Source organism: Vulpes lagopus, chromosome 8 (assembly GCF_018345385.1).
Source record: "Vulpes lagopus strain Blue_001 chromosome 8, ASM1834538v1, whole genome shotgun sequence".
NCBI lineage: Eukaryota > Metazoa > Chordata > Mammalia > Carnivora > Canidae > Vulpes > Vulpes lagopus.
Window position 1 is genome coordinate 41,637,514 of NC_054831.1, and position 19,764 is coordinate 41,657,277.

Genomic DNA, 19,764 nt, shown 5'->3' on the forward strand with positions numbered 1-19,764 from the left:
GATTTACCCCAAAGATACAGATGCAGTGAAACGCTGGGACACCTGCACCCCAATGTTTCTAGCAGCAATGGCCACAATAGCCAAACTGTGGAAGGAGCCTCGGTGTCCATCGAAAGATGAATGGATAAAGAAGCTGTGGTCTATGTACACAATGGAATATTACTCAGCCATTAGAAACGACAAATACCCACCATTTGCTTCAACATGGATGGAACTGGAGGGTATTATGCTGAGTGAAATAAGTCAATCGGAGAAGGACAAACATTATATGGTCTCATTCATTTGGGGAATATAAAAATTAGTGAAAGGGAATGAAGGGAAAAGGAGAGAAAATGAGTGAAAATATCAGTGAGGGAGACAAAACATGAGAGACTCCTAACTCTGGGAAACGAACAAGGGGTAGTGGAAGGGGCGGTGGGCAGGGGGTTGGGGTGACTGGGTGATGGGCACTGAGGGGGGCACTTGGTGGGATGACCACTGGGTATTATGCTATATGTTGGCAAATTGAACTCCAATGGAAAAAAAAAAAAGACTCCATATTAGTTTGCTGTCTTCTCTACATAGTCTAGCTGATCAAAGCCACCATAAAATATAGTCACCCAGAATTGCCTTCAGTATCCAGGAGAGGCCTAACATGCAGAGTAGAGCAAGACTATACCCTCCTTTATTCTGGACATAATATTTCTTTTTTTTTTTTTTTTAAGATTTATTTATTTATTCATGAGAGACATGGAGAGAGGCAGAGACATAGGCAGAGGGAGAAGCAGGCTCTTCACAGGAGCCCGATGTGGGACTTGATCCCAGAGCCCAACCACTGAGCCACCCAGGCGTCCCTGGACATAATATTTCTATTAATACAATCCAAGGCTTCTCATGTAGTATTTTAAGAAGTCATTTATTTTTTCTTTTGCATATTGGACTCTTAAACCACACTCCCTACCCGAGTCTCTTCTCCTGTTCATCTTCCTGTTCTCTAGACTAACATCTACTGTTATCGTGGAGCTTTGGGAAACATCCTAAGCACCAACTGCTGGCCGACTCCTAACAAAATCTTTACAGGTACATTTTTACATTTGCTTTATCCTTGTTTCACTTAAACATTCCAGGTTCCAAACACCCTGAACTTGTTTGGATAACTTTTAGGTGCATAACTGTGGGATACTTCCCTATTAAATTCTTGTTAGATTTGACACATTGTTCTATTTATTTTATTTTATTTTATTTTTTTAAAGATTTTATTTATTTATTCATGAAAGACACACACACAGAGAGAGAGAGAGAGAGAGGCAGAGACACAGGCAGAGGAAGAAGCAGGCTCCATGCCGGGAGCCCGATGCGGGACTCATCCCGGGTCTCCAGGATCAGGCCCTGGCCGAAGGTGGCACTAAACCGCTGAGCCACCGGGGCTGCCCACATTGTTCCCTTTAAAAACATTTTTGGACCCTGGCTTCTAGTCTCTTCACATATAAACTTTTTTCCCCATATTTGTCACCAACAGACTTCTTCAGGATATCATTTATAACAATATTGTACTGAGTGAGGCTGAAGGTAGATTTCTGTGGCAAGTCACTAGGGACCTCCATCAAAATTGAAATGGATCCATTTCAAGACTTTTGGGAAGTGACTGTTCAACCAGCTACAAATCAATCTAATTTGCCCTACTTCTACCCTATATCTCTCCATGAATTGACAAGGACACTCTAAAAGATTTTTGACTAATGCCATACTGAAATGTACACGCATTGCTTTGACCCTCCAGCCCAACCATGCTGTCAAACAAATGAATGAAGTTCTACTTACACCTCACAGTTCCCATTTTCTTTGGCACCTCTCTTTTACCAATTCTAGGCTTTTCTTCCTGGCCTAAGGCTCAACTAACATCAGTCATTGATCACAACTGGACGCTTGCTTTCTCCTTTTTACTGTAACTGCACAATACAATTTCATCTTCCTAAATGTATTATACACATAACTGAAAGGCTGTGAATCAATTGTGATAATATGAATCAAATTTTAGGTGTACAATGAGCTGTTCATTCAGTCAATAAGGTTATTGATCACTCCCTCTGTAAGACCAGTATAGTATTTCTAAAATGAAAAACCTTTTCGTAATGCAAGTACAGTGCTTTCTAATGTAGATTTGTTTACCTACAGTGAATTTCCTCAAAACATATCATACTTTTAAACACAATGATAACAGACTAGGGCTGCTGTAACTTGAATCACCAGTAAATCTAATATCTATCAAATGATGTCCTCCTGACAGGAAACTCTTCAACCTCAAGTCTTCAGACTCTGTAAAATAAACAGTATTCTTTTAAATTGGTAGTTTATGTGAATATAAACAAAAGCAGTTTCATCTGGTTTTACATTGATCTTGAATTTTCACATCATCATTGTTTCTCCTTTGCAAACCAGATCACAGATCTCTGTGAGGACAGGGATTGTATTTGTTTTACCCTTCACTGTCTTCACAGAATAAGGCACAATACACAGAACCTACGTACTGGTGCTCAGTTGATATTTCTGGAACAGATAAAATGAAGAATAAATGAATATGTGTAAAAAATGATACTTCATTTGTTCATAAAATGATTTTAATTTTGCTTGGGATCAAATGTGGCCATGACCACTGCCTTCTAGAAAGAAACTTCAAAAAATCACGTCCGATGCATAAATAATAGTAAAACTCTTGATTAGCAATTCTTAAACATGTGGTCTCAGAATCCCTATACACTCTTACAAAAATCATTGAGAATCTCAAAAGAGTTTTTTTCTTATCTAGAATATATCTACAAGGCTTACCATATTAGAAATTTTTAAAAAATTAAATATTTTCTAATTCGTTTAAAATAATAGCAATAAGCCCAAAATACACCAACAAAATTATATTTTATGAAAATAAGTTTTCAAAGCAAAAATAGTGAAAAGAGTGACACTGTTTTAAATTTTTGCCAATCTCTTGAATATCTGGTTCAGTAGAAGACAGTTGGATTTGTATATGTGCTTTTGCATTCTGTCTGTGGTAATATTACATGACATGTAGCCTCTACAAAATTCACTGGACACTCATGACAGAACGAGAGAGAAAGGGGCAAGCAATGCCTTAGTATTATGAAAATAGTTTTGATCTGTGGGCCCCCAGAAAGCGTTTTGAGGACCACAATGGTTCCTGGACTATATTTTAAGAACTATATTTTAAGAACTATTTTTAAACAGGTTCACACTGTTTAAATAATAAGAGTGATTTAATTCATAACATTTTCTTCTTTGCCTTGAATATTATAAAGTTCATAACTAGGTTTACTAATCAGTTCAGGTCAGGAATTATAGCCTGCCGTCTTTTATCACTCTGTTCAATCACAAGCTGTTTGCTACATAGTTTTTACTTCTTTTTTAGTGTTAATGGCTTTTGGTCATTTTGTTGTTGTTGTTGTTAAAGATTTTATTTATTTGACAGAGAGAGAGAGAGAGAGAGAGAGCACAAGCAGGGGGAGCAGCAGGCAGAGGGAGAGGGAGAAGCAGGCTCCCTGCTGAACAGAGAGTTCTATGGGGAAGGCTTGATCCCAGGACCCCGAGGTCATGACCTGAGCCAAAGGCAGACATCCAACCGACTGAGCCCCTTCTTCTGTGTTTTTGTTAGTTGCTTCTAATCCTTCTTGGAAATAGGTTTGGGTTTTTAAGCACATGTATATGTGCATTTACATATCTTGACACACAGAAGTTTAAAATTACACTTTTATTTCATGTTCGTATCTAGCTAACTAGCACACATCAACAGGAAGAAAATATATATGATAGTCACATAAAAGATCAAGATGTTTGTTTGACGGGCTTTCTTAATAGAGCCCAGAGGATAGGAGTGCAATCTCCAGGAAACTGCTATCTAAATGGCTTCAGCTCTATGATAGACAATTTATCCCTCAAGAAATTAGGCTCCAGGGCAGCCAGGGTGGCTCAGCGGTTTAGTGCCGCCTTCAGTCCAGGGCCTAATCCTAGAGACCCAAGATCAAGTCCCACGTTGGGCTCTCTGTGTGGAGCCTGCTTCTCCCTCTGCCTGTGTCTCTGCCTCTCTCTCTCTGTGTCTCTCATGAATGAGTAAATAAAATCTTAAAAAAAAAAAAAAAAGAAAGAAAGAAGAAAAGAAAGAAGAAAGAAAGAAGAAAGAAAAGAAAGAAGAAAGAAAAGAAAGAAAGAAAGAAAGAAAGAAAGAAAGAAAGAAAGAAAGAAAGAAAGAAAGAAAGAAAGAAATTAGGCTCCAGTGTCTGAATTGTGCCTCAAAACTCCCACCTGCACCACTTCACTTCTTCTATATCAATAACTAATTTGAAGTCTAGGATAGTTGCACTTTTTTTTTTTAAAGATTTTATTTAAATATTTTATTTTTATTTTAAAGATTTCATTTCCCTTGCTGCCTAACCCAGCTGAGCTGATCACTAGCAACCAAGGTCTCAAACTTGTCTCAACCAAGGCCTTAACTGAGGCAAAGAGAGAGCCAGAGCCATCTTTGAGGTGTTTTTCTCTGTACAGCCTGGTCCCATGAAGGATCCTGGAGAGCATTGTAGGTCCTAAATATGCATGGACTCTCTGAGGGCTTTTATCAGGCAAAAACCTCTGTTGTGTCCGAGGCCAATTAGATTAGGAAATCGCATTTCCTCTGGCTTTCCATCCCCAGAGGGTAAATGTACAGATGGTTGGAGCTGGCAATTGACTTCATGGGGTAGTTTTTGCTGAGGGCACATACCCAGGGACTTGAGTGACAGAAATCTCCAGGTGCCAGGGAGAAGACTGGCAATTACGCTTCTGAGCGCCTGCCTGTTGTTCCCAAAGCGCTGACCCTCCGTGACTGGCAGGGCGACCCACTTTTAACCGTGCCAATTTTTAGCAGCTGGAAACAACGAAGGGAGAGATAAAGATCCTGGAGGACTGATTTCTCCTTACCTGTTTTCTGAAGTCGTGAGAAGACGTGTGACTAGCAGGCCGGCAAGGATGTGGCGTGACGTCCATGGAAAGTCAGCGCCACTCCCGCCTTGGAGGCGCTGCGTGATGGTGGGGTGGTCCACTCACTTCTCAGGGCCGAAGGTTTGCAGATGCGGGATGAGAAGATAGAACTCGATGGTCTTTAATATGCCTTTCATCTTCAACTTTCTACAGTCTTTGTGAGCTAGAAAGATTTACACAGAACTTCATCTTGATTTTATTACTTGTAGTTCATCTTCTTGTGACAGAGCCAGCGGCAGCCTGTGCGTGTGGAAGTAAGTGGCTCTCTCTCTGGCATGATTTAAGAGGTGCTGAAAGCCCGGAGTACCTCCCTCACTGTTCTGCCACTGCAAAGGCCTGAAGCTCCCCGGCCTCAGACCTGGGATCCAAGCCTTGTTTGTTGATGGTCTCAGTCAAATGGCAAACACATGCCCACTGTTTCTCACTGAGCACATAAGCCTGGACTTGCCTCCAGATTCCCTAGGAATGATACCAGGAATGGTATCCAGCAGAGGTACAACTGCCAGGAGAGGTCTGGGGCCCAGGGCATCCCAGTGGCTGACAGGCCTCACCGGCAGAGTCTGCAGGGTGGCCAAGGGCCAGATGAACAACTTGAGTCTTAGTCAACTGTATTTGCATAGGGTGGTGGCCTGTCAGCTTTGGGCACTGCCCCAGGCCTTGCTTCATTTTGATTTGCCTGATTCTCTTTCTCTTCCTGCAGGAAGGAGGAGGTTCTCTGACCAGTTTCCATGGCTCCCTCCTCAGTACCAGAAAGCAGGATATTAGGCCCCTGTAGGAGGAGAAGGTCCTTAGAGGTAGCCTCAGTTGCATCTTCTACCATGGAGTCTGACATGACAAAAAGATTAGGGATAGTTGGCCACCTTGGAGAAAATGGCCTGATTCTGTTGTGGAGCAGCTGCTGGGACCAGAAGGCCCTTCCATCCATAGTGGGGATTCGTGACTACTCTTAGAGCTGGTAGGCAGAACCATTTACTTTCTTCACTCCATTGTTCACCTAAGGAACCTCAGGCCTACAGCCTCACTACCCACCACCAAAAACAAGGCTTGGGTATCAGGGTTGTATGTTGTCGACCTCTTTCTGGTGGCTTTGATTCTTAACCTATAAAAATGGAGAAAGGGTAACCAGGAGAACTTCCTAGCACTCCTGTGGGGGATTTATTTATCAATATGGTAGCTGTACGAAGTTTAGAAATAAATGAACCATCAGATGGCACCCTGAGGTATTCCACGACACAGCATTTTAAACACAAATTCCCTCTGCACTCCATTAGAACATGTGTAGAACATTATATTTAACAGCCAGTCTTCCCACTGACTTTCTTAGAAGACTGGGCTTGTCAAAACTTTATCTAATTTTCTTTTTTTCTTTTTAAAGATTTGACTTATTCATGAAAGACAGAGAGAGAGAGGCAGAGACATAGTCAGAGGGAGAAGCAGCCTCCATGCAGGGAGCCCGCTGTGGGACTCAATCCTGGGAGTCCAGGATTACACCCCTGAGCTGAAGGCAGATGCTCAACTGCTGAGCCACCTATCTCATTTTCTTTAAAAGATTTTATTTATGTATTTTTTTACTCTCCCCCAAATACCCATTCTCCTACAAAGGAAATAAATAGTAGTGAGGAGGGGGAGACCAACAAGACAAGTGAAACTGAGGTTTAATGGGGCCCTTGCAGTACATCCAGAATCTCCACTGGACTGTGAAGAACAGGGGAAAATTGGTATTCTCTGTTCCTATTCCTATGGTATGCAACGGGGTGACTTACTCTGGAGACCAGGGAGACAATGTTGCTGGGTGGTGAGGGTGATGGGATATTTGTGGTTCAGCACGTATGTGTGTTCCTTTCCTGTTTATCTCCAGCAAATATAAAACACACTTGTTTCTGTAAGGCTCCTCTGATGATTTTGTGTTTTGTTTTGGTTTGTTTTTTTTTCAGAATGTTTCAAGATACCATGCAGGATGTTTTATGCTTCAGTTGTATTTTCATTACTAGTTGATATCTATATACTCATATGTCACCAGAACACACCCTAATCCTCACCCAAAAATGAGATAAAGTTTTTTGGGTGTAAAAAAAAACTATGGGATAGTCCAGTACTTTTGCTTTGGGATGCCAGCCTAGGGCCCAAGGAATTTCCCTAATGAGCCCAAAGGAGATTTGGGTTAACTAGAGATAATAGCTCTATAAGTACCCACTCTGGAGAGAGACTAGGAATTCAGAGATTCCTGCTAATGAAAGGCCTCAGGAACATCCCTTGGGGGGAAAAGATGCCCTCATTATGTCCGTTGTGAAACACAAGTCTGGAAGAACTGTGAGCAGGTACCTACCTGCAGAGCTACCTGACTGTCCTCCAAACCAGGCGTCAGTTCAATCTGTGTTCAAGCTGAACACCAGCATATACTAAGTCAGGTTTTGAGTCTGGGAGTCAGATATAGATTTGAGTCTTGGGTCTGCCTCTAAGAACTGTGTGGTCATGGCCAAATCTCTTAGCCTACCCTGGCCTCAGTGTCCCGATGTGCTAAACGGAAATCAAAGAGACCCACGCGACCTACTGAATTGGATGGGGATGGGAGGCTGTGGGAAACAAGACCGTGAGGCCACCATTTCTGGTAGCAGAAATGCCACACTGTCCTTCTGTGGGATTCTGCTGTCCAGGCCACCTTATCTTTACATCTACCTACCCTCGCCCCCCAGGTGTCCAAACATGAAATTCCGCTCTAAAGGATCCGGTCTAGAGCACAGCAGGACCATCTCGCTCCCCCTGTTCTCTTGCCTCCCCGGGCCTCTCTCTCTCAGTCCTCTTCTGGGTCCTCATTCCTCTCTAAAACCAAAAGTACTGCTGCGCTTTGATCCGTGCGAAACTTCCAGAGCAGAGCAGAACCGTCGTTCAACTGAGAAGAGCCGGGGCGCTGCCCTTGGGGCTGGGACCCCCCGCCCCACAGAAGCTCAGAGTTTTGCGGGGCAAACGCCAAGGCTGCCTGGGGCTCCAGGCCACCCCCGCGGTGGAGCTGCCTGTAAAGCCTTCTCCTCTGATTTCGTGACTGAGCCCTGAAACCACATTCTGCCCAAATCTGGGTTTCCCGAAATGAGGGAGGCGGCCCCCAGGGGAGAAGGGAGGAGAGGGAGGGGCAGGAGGTGGGGGCAATGAGGTGGGAGGTGAGAGGGGGAGGGGCGGAGGGCAGGAGAAGACGAGTGGGGGAGGGGAGGGGAGGAGGAGAAGGAAAAGGAGAGGGGTGGGAGTCGGGGGTTTGGAAGAAGAGGGTAGGCGGGTAGGAAGAATGGGTGCATCAGAAGAGGGGTTGAACCGAGGTGGAGGAAGGAAGGGTTGGAGGAGGTGGGAGAGGGAAGAAGGAAGTGGGAGGCGTGGGTGGGAGAAGTGGGAGAGAGAAAGGGGGAGGGGGAGGAAGGTGGCAGGAAGTGGGGGCAAAGGTGGAGGAAGTGGGGGTAGGAGGAGATGGGAGGCAGGGGAAGTGAGAAGGGGAGGAGGGGCTGGGAGAGGGAAGAGGAAGGGAGAAGGGGGAGGAGGTAGGGGAGGGAAGATGTGAGGGAAAGGAGGTACGGGGGGAGGAAGAAAGGGAGGGAGACAGGAAGAAGGGGTGAGTAAGCAGAGGGTGGGGAGGATGAAGTGGAGGTAAGAGGACGTGGGAAGGAAGGGGTGCAGGGGGAGGTGGCAGAGGGAAGAAGTGGAGGACGGAGGTGAGCGGCGGGGGAGGGGCGGAGGGGGAGGAAACGGGTAGGAGGAGGCGGGAGGGAGAGGTGAGGAGAAGGGGGAGAGGCGGAGGGGAGGTCGGGGGTGGGCGGCGGTGGGAGCCGGGGGCGGGGGAAGAAGGGGTGAGTAAGTGCGGGGGGGGCGGAGCGCGCGCGGGCCGAGGGCGCGGAGCCGGCTGGGGCAGCGAGGCGCTCCGGGAGCCCGGGCGTGCCGAGCAAGGCCCCTAGTTTCTCTAACGCCCGGCGGCCGGCGGGCCGGGGAGCACCGCGGAGCTCTCGCGCAGCAGCCGGAGCCCCGCCCCGCCCGCCCGGTGCAGCCCCGCCCGGTGCAGCCCCGCCGGGGGTAGGGGGCGGCGGGGCGCGGGGCGGGCGGGGCGCTGCCCTGTGGCCGGGGCCGCGCGGCTCCGGGCACTCGGCGCCGTCACGCTTCCGGGAGAGACGAGGCTCTTCTGCTCAGAAATCCGCCAGACTCCTCTGATGCGCTTTGCTTTTGCAGTGGGAAACTACAATAATAATTTTTTAAAAACCAGAAAACAAAAACAGGAACAAAAAAGAACAAACCCCCCCCAAACATAGCCATGAAAATAAGTGAAATTAGAACCTGCCGACTTCACTTCCTGGAGGCTTTCTGTGGGGTCTTGAGACTAGGAATCTTGGCGGGTCATCCTTGTGCCTTTCTCATCTGCTCACACTGATGCTCGCGCGTCTCTGCTGCGTTTAACATCCCTTGACTGGTGACGTTGTGACGCTGTATTAAGTTAATGATGGTTTCTGCCTGGGTCCGTTAACGTCGCCTCACTTGATAACCTGAAATAAATGTCTACACGTTGCAAACCTGAAGACACGGAAGGAGAGGTATCTTCTTAACCCTGCGGTAAAATAGATGAAGAAAAAAAATCCCCTGAGGCAACGCCAGTATCGGAAGAGTGGAGTATTATTTGGACCGTGGATATGTTAGAAACAACAAAAGCTCGTTGGCTTGTTTATTGTCATTCGTAAGTTAGCACTATGGAATCATTAAATAATAATAGGGATGAAAACTCAGTTATTGCAAACTTGCTGTTTTAGAACATACATCCTGCGTAGTAAATCACTCGTTATTAGGTCTTTGGGTGTGGGAGAGAATTTCTGCTCTGAAACAGGGCTCACTTTGGTACCGAGGAGTTCCACTTGAGAAATCCACAAATGCAATTATTAGAAAGCAGATGCAGTACGGAGTGCTTACTAACACGGAAAGTTCTTCCCCCAGAGTTTACTCCATTTTCCTTTAAAACGTATTGGAAAAGCAGGGGATCACAAATTTAAAATTGGTCAATGCTAATCGATGGTCACTCCCAAACCGGAATAGTAAGTAAGGTTTTCACCTCCAGGATGGTAAGTTAATAGGTCCAGTTCAATTTACAAAAATTTGGCCTTTGGGCCATATCTGAAACATCTGTATAAAATCAAAAGATGATGCAATGCAGGTTTTATCAAATTAAACCAGAAGTAGTGATAGGATATAGCTTCTTGTAAGCAGAATGCATGGACACATGTCTCTGTTCTAAAGCTAAATACACTAAATAGTATCCCAGTTGTTCTATGCACCTTAATTCCCTGGGATTTGTATACTCCAAAGTAGAGATTTTGTTTTCCAGACCTGTTTGACTTTTGAGATGTATTTTAAACTTTTTTTTTTTTTTTTTTTAGATTTTATTTATTCGTGAGAGACACATAGAGAGAGGCAGAGACACAGGCAAAGGGAGAAGCAGGCTTCATGCAGGGAGTTGGATGTGGGTCTGGATCCCAGGACTTGATCCCTGGACCCCAGGATCTTGCCCTGGGCCGAACAGGCGCTAAATCACTGAGCCACCCAGGGATCCCTATGTTTTAAACTTTTGAATTAGTTATCTATATTTAAAAATCAGGATATTTCACATGCAAAGCTGGACTTTTGGCGTTTCTTTAAAATATGAGACCTGGCCACTGGGGAGGGCTGGTTGGCTGGAGCCCAGCAATATATGACTCAAATCTTCATTTCTAGAAATTTATCTTGGCGGATTCATCCAATCAGTAACAGATTCTATGTACATTTCTTTTTTTTCTTTTTTTTTTTTTAAAGATTTTATTTATTTATTCATGACAGAGAGAGAGAGAGAGAGAGAGAGAGGGGCAGAGACACAGGCAGAGGGAGAAGCAGGCTCCATGCAGGGAGCCCGATGTGGGACTCGATCCCAGGCCTCCAGGATCAGGCCCTGGCTGAAGGCGGCGCTAAACCGCTGAGCCACCGGGGCTGCCCCTCTATGTACATTTCTTAAAGACAGGCACTACAGAATATCCCAGTTCACTCAATTTTGCCTTTCCAAAAGTTGCAGCAAGACGTAGGGGAGCATGTGATCTCAGAAATTAAACATGATTTGGAATCCCAGTAAGGACTTGTGCAATGTTAGGCAAGTTATTTATTGTTCTTAAGCTTGTTTCTTTAAAAATAGATGTAATGAAACTACCACCTTGGATTTTTGAATATTAAATTATTTTATGTGACACCATCTTGAATAGTACCTGGTCTACAGTAACCCCCCAAAATATTAGTTTTCCTTGCCCTTCGGATTTCAGTTACTAATATAGGTACCTGAGAGAATCCTTATTAGATCTTTTTACTTGTCTACAAAATCCTACTTTAGTTGAATCCAAACTTTGTCATGCAGAAGATTTACCTGGGTACTTGGATAAGATGTTAGTTTCTGGGTCCCCCATCCAGGATTTTGATTCAAGAAGTCTTTTTTTTTTTTCAAAAATTTAAAAATATTTTATTTATTTATATGGGGGGAGGGAGCAGGGAACAGCAGAGGGTGAGGGAGAAGCACTGAGCAGGGAGCCCCACCCAGGGCTTGATACCAGGACCTACGGATTATGACTTGAGCAGAAGGCAGATGCTTAACCAGCTGAGCCATTCAGGCACCACTGATTTGGGAAGTCTTCAACAGAGCCCTGGGGTTTCACGTTTTGGTATTTAATTCTAGGCCTGGAGGTCTCAGACTTCACTCTGACAGTCTGAGATCTGGACTGGCTATGGTCATTCCATTGAAGGAGAAGGAGGGAACAAGCAGGGAACCCTGGGCCGATTCTCTGGCTGGTCCTGGCCAATATTCTAACCCTGAAGCCAAATCGCATGTTCTCTTTGGGTCCCTTATTGCCTTCTCATTAATTCCCAGACATTTACTGAGCACCTACTAGAAGTACACTTAGGTATATGATGAAGTACACTTAGGTATACAGTAGATGAAGTTATTTCTGTGCAGGGATCTCAGGGAACTGAATACCAAGCTGGGGGCCTGGCACAGATTTCAGCCTTCCTACCCATGCCATTCTTAACAACGACAGTCCTTTATACCATCACTGGCCTGTCCTCTCCTCACCTTGCATTATGCATTTTCATGTCACATTGCAGTGCTATATATGTTACTATATGTGGACGCTTAACATGGCGCTGCTTAGGTGATCACTAGATATTTGTGGAATTTCATTTCCTTTGACAAATCTATCTTCTGGAACTTAGATGTTCATTCAGTCATCAAATATTTGAGCGAGGAATTGTTCTAGAAACTGGGGATGCGATTGTAAACAAAAATAAAAAATTCCTGTGCACATGGAACTTGTCTTCCAGTTGGGGAAGAGAGGCCATATAAACAACCTGTTTTGACTTCTTGTGTATTTGATTGCTGTCTGTAGCCTGAAATTTGCTGCAATCTTGTTTGTTTTGACTCCTACCTTAGTTCCTTGCCAGATGGACTTCTTGCCCAACCCTGCTCTACACAAGCCTTGCCCCGTGGCTGGAGAGCTTTCAGATATCCTATTGCATTTTGAATCAAAGTGTCTGCATCTCCTCTAGGCTTTAACCAAGATCGACCATTCATTTCCAAACACCAGAAGCTTCCACGACAGGCTATTTTTTTTAATTTTTTTTTTTTATTTTTATTTATTTATGATAGTCACACACACAGAGAGAGAGAGAGGCAGAGACACAGGCAGAGGGAGAAGCAGGCTCCATGCACCGGGAGCCTGACGTGGGACTCAATCCCGGGTCTCCAGGATCGCGCCCTGGGCCAAAGGCAGGCGCCAAACCGCTGCGCCACCCAGGGATCCTGGCTATTTTTTTTTAAATGCAGCTAATGCAGCTTGTATGTTCTCTTTTCACAGAATATTAAGGAAAGTCGTGACAGAAGCTAAGTGACTCCACGGTCTCTCATTTGTTTTGTTCTGTTGCAATATTGCTTTCTTTTTAAGTTTCTTAGCTATTACACCAAAAATAAAAATGACTCCACTTTGCATGCATATTCCGTAACTTATTTTGAGTAGTACTTTTCATAATTTATCAATAAAAGATAATCTTACCTTTAAATATGTGATTTGTGGGGGGGAACATATGTTTTGCTGCATTCCTCTTGCACTTTGTGTTTCTCTGGGTCTAATACTTGTTTTAGAGAAATACAAGTCTAATTTCATCACAAAAATGAGAGGGGATTTCAGTTTTCCAAATACTCTATGAAGTGTGCTACATCTGAAAATTCAGGTAAGGAGTGTAATTTTAATTTCTTCTCTGAAGGGGCAACTTTTTTTTTTTAAGATTTTATTTATTTATTCATGAGAGACATGGAGAGAGAGGCAGAGACATTGGCAGAGGGAGAAGCAGGCTCTTCTCCCGATGGAGGGACTTGTTCATCGGGAGGAGCCCGATGAGGGACTTGATCTCAGGACCCCGGGATCACGACCTGAGCCGTAGGCAGATGCTTAACTGACTGAGCCACCCAGATGTTCTAAAAGTTGCCCCTGTTCAGTGGAGAGTCTGCTTCTCCCTCTCCCTCTGTGCTCTCTCTCTCTCTCTCATGTAAATAAATAAAATATAAAAAAATAAAGAGGCAACCTTTTTGTGACAATGCCCCCAAATATCTTCTTCCTATCTCTTTGCATGGGTATATTTGTATATTTGACCTGTCTGTTCTCATCTTTGGCTCTCAGTTACATGACTTTTTCATTTTCCAAGTCTATAGGATTTCCTGTTGAGAAATACAAACTGGGTTAATGGAAATTCTTTGAGGAACAAATTCACCAAGGATTTCACTTTTGGCTTTGAAGTACAAGATAAGCGATTTAATTTGGACAAAGCATTAGTCTTCAGTCAACTGGTGACTATGCAGGTAATGTTAAGATAGGATGAACCACAGATGGTCACTCTAAAAAAGTTTGCAGGTTGCTGTGCTGAGCCCAAGTTCAAACTGCTAATTTGAACTTAATTTGAGAGTCTGTGCACATGCACCATTGAGAGTTGCCTTTGCTAGATGGAACTACCCATCAGAGCAATTGGAGTTTTAAAAACAGTAAGCTCTGGCTACTCTGATAACAATGAGAATTCAGACATCATGATATTGACACACGGTCCAACCAGAACCCGGGGTTTACTTAGAGAACCTGAAAGAAAAGAAATTATGTGCTCCATGCCTTTCTATTCCTTTTTTTAAAAATCCCCTGGGCATGAAGGGTTGAGAGGTGATGTGGAGTAAAGGTGAAAAATCTGAACCTGGATCTGTACCAGCCACCGCTGTGAGAAATCCATTTTTGTATTAACTGATATTTCCCCTCACTGAACTGACACTTAGTGATTAGAAGACCTGAAATGCACACCGTGACCTGGATGTCTTTGTTTAAGGCCAAAGATGGAGACAACAGGAGATGGGGTGCAAGGGGCTCAGATGGCTTTGGTAAAGGGAACAAATGCAAACCTCACAGACAAAAAAAAGTAGTGTCTCCCGCTCCAGGTTTTGCTAGGTGGCTCTGCAAGGCTGTATTTTTTAGCATACCTAGGCTTTCATTCTCCTTAATGACATTTTCATGCCCCCCTTCCCCGCCCAGTACCTCTCCAGTAAAATCTTTAACAGGCACCCTGGGACTCCTGCCTTTCCCTTTAGTAATTGGAGATAAGATTTCTCATATAGTACAGATACATACAGATCTGTTCCCTCTCCTGCTTTTATGATATTATTTTAGAAATTGAGCTGTTAAAGGTTTTGTTTGAACACAGTTTTTGAACAAGAACTTTAATTAAGGGATCAAAAGGCTTACGCTCATGCTTTTTAATAACTGAAACCAGTTTCTATAATTTTTTATATCTAAAATCTATGGAAATTATCATCAGCCTAGCTTCGTTTACTTTCAACTTGTAAAGAAACTTTTCCTTCAAGCTCCTCCTTTTTACATCCAGTAGAACCAGCTCTTGTGATTATCATAAGCTAGAAGAAACCCATACCTCTCAGTAAGCAACGTTAAGTTGCCACGTTGCCAGGGACTCTAGGGATTTTCTTCTTTGGTCATTGTCATAGCCAATTTCTTCTTGAAAGACATGTCATGTCATTGCCATATTCAGTGGCTAAGAGTTTTCTGGTTATATTACTAAACTTTTGACTGTCTTAGAATTTAATTTGCTCAATAAGATGGCCAAAGAAACCCACAGATGACTACATATACTAATACATATGAAATAAATGACACATGCCAACTGGGAAAGGTGAGCTGCTCCTCCTGTTGGTTTGGGGGAATGTGTGTGAGTTGCTTTGTTTTTGTTTTGGGGGGCAAGGTCCACTGGTGTGGGTAGATTTCCAGACTACCCAAGAGAACCTAATTGGGAAACTCATAGCAGTCCCAGAGAGGAGTACTACAGCAGGCTGGAGAGGGAGCTAGAAAAAGATTGGATGGTTGAAGGAACTGGAATTGTTTAGCATGCAAAGGGTAAAGTAGGGGTAAGAGAACTGTGTCCCACTAGAAGTGCAAATTCAGAGAAAACAGGAATTTTAACCACAGCTGAACATAAAGGGAGAAACTTTAAATTTAGAACCAAGCATTGCTATGAGTTGATTTCTTGACATAAACTGACCTAAAGGTAGTATCCCAAACTGCTGGAGTGTGGAGGAAAGGTGTTAAATTGCCTTTTGTGTTCTCTATTCTTTTGTCTGTAGTATAAGCATCTAGGTAAATACCAAAAAAGTGGCTACCAGATACCTGGAAAGTCAGCTTTCGCCCAAACATTTAAAAAAATTGTAAAATGTCAAGTGGGCTCAGATGTGAGTCTTGCCATTTGGGGTGCTTTGCTCACAGTTGACTGTTGGGATGGGGATGGGGTCAGTCATGAGAGTGTAGAGCTACTCCGTGAAATCAACTTCTCAAGCTTGAGACATCTTTCTTTTTCTTTCTTTTAAAGATTTTATTTATTTATTTATGAGAGACACACACAGAGAGAGGCAGAGATACAGGCAGAGGGAGAAGCAAGCTCCGTGCAGGGAGTCCGATGCAGGACTTGATCCCGGGACTGCAGGATCCTGTCCTGGGCCAAAGGCAGACACTCAACCACTGAGCCATCCAGGCGTCCCAAGACATCTTTCAAATAGACTTTTCCAACTTAATCAAAACCAACTATAGATTTATCATGAGAGAAGCTTTTTACAAACTTTTTGGATATATTTTTATTTTCACTTTGTTGGCTTGGAATAATGAGTAAAAATGACACTTCATTTGCCCGCCTGAAACTAGATGTTGACCATTTAGAAACACAGCCTAAGAGACTTCCAAAATGAGTAAATCTCTCCTGTTGTTTAAATGGCCAGCCTTTCAGACTGATTAAGAAAGTGCCTAGGCAGGTATTCTGAGTCACTGTGTGATTCTGGACATGTCCGCTGACCTCTCTCCAGGTTTAAGTGAAGTTAATGTTTTTCCTCCCACCAACTCACACTGGTGCCTTTGGGTCGGAAAAAATGAATGTGGCAAAGTTCAGTGCAGATTTTTTAAATGCCACAGGAAAAATCAGGTAAAAAAAAACACTTCTTTTTTTGTGAAATGTAGCTGCTGTGTGAAAGACACATGGCACACAGGCTTCTTGGCTCAGGAACAAAAATATCCATCTCTCTATAACTCAAAACCAAAGGTAGAAAAACACCATGGAAGATTTTAAGAAAGGAAGCAGAGTGTTCCTTTTAGGCCTACGAGGCAAATCCTGTTCTTTTCTCGTGTCTCTGGGAAAGAAAATGTGGTCAACATAAAGATGTTTTATTGCTGATGCTTACATAAAGAGACCTCAGTGTTCAAATCTCAAAAACATGTCTTCAGATGCCAATTTCACCTCTCTGAAAATGAGCAGAACCGAGCTTTCCCTAGGGGAGGGTTAGTGGTGTAATTATAGGCATTGGGAGGGTGCCCAGGCTATGTCTTTCGTCCATTCTCAACTGTTACTCCTTCCTTAAAACATACATATTCATGCCCCAGCGTGGTCTCTTGCCAGCGCTGACACACACATACTCTGTGCTGGAATGCCTTTCCCTACGAGTGGGCCACATGCACAAAATAGTTTTACAACACATGGTTGTCTGAATGGCCATCTTTCAAGCAGCATACACTCTGAACCATCTTCCACCACTTAATGGAGAAATTTAATCAGAAGTCAGGCTGGCTGGGATTCCAATGACAGAGAGGCAAAGGCTTTATTAAAGAGGAATTGTTTAATTCTTTTTTTAAATTTCTTTTTTAAAAAGATTTTATTTATCTATTTGACAGAGAGAATGAGAGCACAAGTAGGGGGAGCCGCAGGCAGAGGGAGAAACAGACTCCCACCCTCAGGGGGGAGTCTGATGTGGGAGTCAATCCCAGGACCTTGGGATCATGACCTGAGCTAAAGGCATACGCCAACTGAGCCACCCAGGCAGCCCTGTTTAATTCTTTTTCTTTTTTTTTTTAGATTTGTTTATTTATTTATTTATTTAGAGAGAGAGTCCCAAGCAGACTCTGCACCAAGCACAGAGCCCAACTCAGGGCTCTATCCCAGGACACGGAGATCAAGACCTGAGCTGAAAGTAAAAGTTGGGTGCCTTAACTGACTGAGCCCCTGGCACCCCAAAGAATTGTTTAAAAGGAAACAAGTGTTCATTTTTTTCTTCATGGGAACACCAGACTACACAAAAACCTGCTAAGGTGAGCAACTTGGATGTGGGCTTTCCCATAGTTAGGTCTGAAAAAGGTAAGATGCTACAAGCAACTGGTCAACTGGCCTCTGTAATGAACAAAAGACAGAGGCCAGCATCTCAGAATAGCATAGCATTCTGAAGGAAGTAGAGGGGTGCAGGGGTGCATTCTGAAGTCATCCACTGAAGTTCAAGGATGTCCCTTTAGGCATGGAAATGTGCTTTGTAGTGGCTACCAAAAGTGGACGGAAAAGTCTTGAAAAAATGTTTGTTTTTCTGGTTGTCTGGCTGGTTGGTTTCTTGGTCTCTCCAAAGTAGCCACCAGCCCATCAAGTTTGGGAAACCCAACTTCAGAGCACAAATGCCTGTCTTCAGGTGAAGCTACTCTTCTCTTCCTATGGAAAGTTTGGAGAACCAGAAATTTAATTTGCTTATTCTTTCATTAATTTGTCCAACTAACTGTATTGAGTACCTACAATGTACCAAGCAAGCACTGTGCTTCGTGCAGGAGATACAAATGTAAAGGAGACCAAATCCTGTGTTCAGGAACCTCCAGCCCCACTCCACTGTGGGTTCTGCCTGTGTGGATTTAAGCTAATTTCGCCATCTGGATCATGTATCCTGAACATTGGAATCAGGGACAAGTGATTTCTCCAACTTATCAATAATTCTCACTAAAAAGGCCATGTCTAGGGGTGCCTGGGTAGCTAAGTCAGTTAAGCATCCAACTCTTAGCTCAGCTCAGGCCTTTTTTTTTTTTTTTCAGCTCAGGTCTTGATCTCAGGTTCATAAGTCCAGGCCCCACATAGGGCTCCATGCTGGATGTGGAGCCTATCTAGATATAAGAAAGAGATTCCTGTGATCTGTTTCAAAGGCTTCATTTAAAAATACACTTGGAAAACAAAAGCCTAATAGTGGACGTTTTAATTCTAAAGTGAAGTGATGTGCACCCATATATCCTGGATATCGACAATAGGAGATCAGAAAAGGTGAGGTTAAAGGGATACTTGTTGGGGCCCCTTTGGTTCAATGATCTTAAATCATAATCCATCTTCTCAATATTTGAGAGGCTAACGAGGCAAATCCAGCTGTAATGGCTTCACACAGACTCAGTGCAATTAGATAGACTTATTTTTTTAGAGGGAGAGAAATACCATACAGATGAGACTGAGCAGACCCTGGATTTGGAGACAAAAGCCCAATGTTGGAATGACTCTTCTGATACCAACTATGTGCTCCAGCAAGTCACCCTACCTCTTTGGGCCCCAGATTCCTCACTTGTAAGATGAAGACATTATGTTGGATGACATCTGATGGCCCTTCTTCTTCTTTTTTTTTTTTCTTTTTTAATTAATTTTTGGTTAGATGACATAAAGTTCAACATTGGTTTCAGGAGTAGAGTTCAGTGGCTTGTCATTTACATATAATACCCGGTGCTCTTCCTAACAAGTGCCCTCTTTAATGCCCATCCCCCCTCCAGCCCATCCTCCACCCACCTGTCTCCATCTACCCTCAGTTTGTGCTCTATAGTTTTGGGTCTTTCATGATTTGTTGTTGTTGTTGTTGTTGTTATTTTTTAAGATTTTATTTATTTATTCATGAAAGACACAGAGAGAGAGGCAGAGACACAGGCAGAGGGAGAAGCAGGCTCCATGCAGGGAGCCTGATGTGGGCCTCGATTCCAGGACTCCAGGATCACGTCCCAGGGCAAAGGCAGATGCTGTACCGCTAAGCTACCCAGGCATCCCTCATTATTTGTTTCTGAAGGCCCTTCTGATCCTAATGTTTTATTATTCTGTGATTAAGGTGGCACTGGGCAGCGTGTTTCACGATTTAAATTCATTGATTTGGTGTTTCCTCAATGGCCAGAGTTGCTTCACTGCTCTGATTAGAATAATTGTGGCAAGTCTTCTGGGTTAATAATTCACTGAAATAAATGAGCCATTTCACACCTCTGCTGGTGTTCTCCTTTCCAACTTGAAACAGGAAAACAAATAGCGAATGGCAATGAATTAATTCACAAGCAAAGATTATTTTTGGCAATTACAAAAGTTAGGCACTTCTCTGTTTATACA

The 19,764-nt window shown here is 43.6% G+C and overlaps 2 long non-coding RNA genes across 3 annotated transcripts in view; one reads left to right on the top strand and one right to left on the bottom strand.

Annotated features, from left to right (window-relative positions):
• The window catches only part of LOC121497951, a 30,740-nt gene that overhangs the window by 3,580 nt on the left and 7,396 nt on the right, over positions 1-19,764 (top strand). Inside the window, exon 2 of one of the 2 annotated variants that reach the window (XR_005989579.1) lies at positions 13,732-13,885. This is a non-coding gene — a long non-coding RNA (uncharacterized LOC121497951). Of the gene's footprint in view, positions 1-13,731; positions 13,886-17,563; positions 17,700-19,764 lie in introns of those variants that run through there. The other variant, XR_005989578.1, reaches the window with a different exon arrangement.
• LOC121497952 lies at positions 1,376-10,436 on the bottom strand. Its single transcript, XR_005989580.1, has 3 exons — positions 9,310-10,436; positions 4,942-5,770; positions 1,376-2,295 (listed from the first exon to the last, which is right to left on the bottom strand). It is a non-coding gene; the product is annotated as an uncharacterized LOC121497952 (long non-coding RNA).